The sequence below is a fragment of the Trichechus manatus genome, unplaced genomic scaffold (assembly GCF_000243295.1).
Source record: "Trichechus manatus latirostris isolate Lorelei unplaced genomic scaffold, TriManLat1.0 scaffold00442, whole genome shotgun sequence".
Lineage (NCBI taxonomy): Eukaryota > Metazoa > Chordata > Mammalia > Sirenia > Trichechidae > Trichechus > Trichechus manatus.
In genome coordinates this window covers 34,025-35,267 of record NW_004444378.1, presented here as the reverse complement: position 1 = coordinate 35,267, position 1,243 = coordinate 34,025, and positions in this window count along the sequence as shown.

Below are 1,243 nucleotides of genomic sequence, written 5' to 3'. Positions count from 1 at the left end.
GGACTGATACAATAGCTTCAACAATGGGCTCAAACATTCCAACAACTGTGAGGATAGCACAGGACCAGGCAAGGTTTCATTCTGTCATACATAAAGTGGACATGAGTCAGAATCTTATTCAATGGCAACTGACAATAACAACTCGGAGAACAGGCTGACCTCAACGTAAAACATTCTGATTTACTATCCAATGATGTCACTTGCTCATTTCTCTTCCCCACCCACAAGTTTTTTTTATATTGTTTACTGTCAGTCTCTATAAAAGAAAACACCTTTCCCTAACTCTTTGAGACACATGCAGGTTTTATGGTCAGAGTGTTCTCCCTATTGTAGTAGTACCCTCCACTACAATAGTACCTGTCACGGATAGAACTGTGTCCCGCAAAAATATCTGTCAACTTGTCTGGGTCATGATTCCCAGTATTGTACCATTTAGTAATCTGATGTGATTTCCTTATGTGTTGTCAACTCTATCACTATGATGTAATAAGCTGGATTATCAGCAGTTATACTGATGAGATATGCAAGATTGGATAGTGTCTTAAGGCAATCTCTTTTGAGATATAAAAGAGAGAAGCGAAGACTGATGACAGGGACCATCCTTCAGAGCCGACAGAGAGGGCCTTCCCCTGGAGCTGATGCCCTGAATTTGGACTTGTAAACTACTAGACTGTGAGGGAATAAATTTCTGTCTTGAAGTCATCCACTTGTGGTATTTCTGATAAAGCAGCACTAGATGACTAAGACAAAATTTGGTGTCAGGAGTGGGATGCTGCTCTAACAGATACCTAAAATGTGGAAGCAGTTTTGAAACTGTGAACTGATAGAGGAAGCAGCAGTGGCAGTGGACCAGCAGCAGTAGAGAACCTGCAGTGGCAGAGAAGTGGCAGCAGCAGAACCAGGAGACCAGCAAGAGATGGCGCTGGAGCCGACCCACGGAGTAAGAAAGCTGACTGCCTTCCAGCTGAAGTTTACTAATGGAGTGGGGTGCCTGCAGGCACTTATTGGTGGAGCTACAGAGTTTAGGAACACTTGTCCCAGCGGGGCAGATGTGAGTGTGAGGCCCAAAGAGCTGAGAGGCCAAGAAACCAGGAAGCAGAAGCTGAAGAGACAACACAGGAAGTTGAGCTGCCTCAGTCTCAAAAGCTACGGCCAGGACCTCTGGGGTTTCAAAGGGTGGAGCCATGGCCTCTGCTGTTTCTAAGGGTGGAGTTGTCACTCCAAGCGACTAGGACAATGGTGT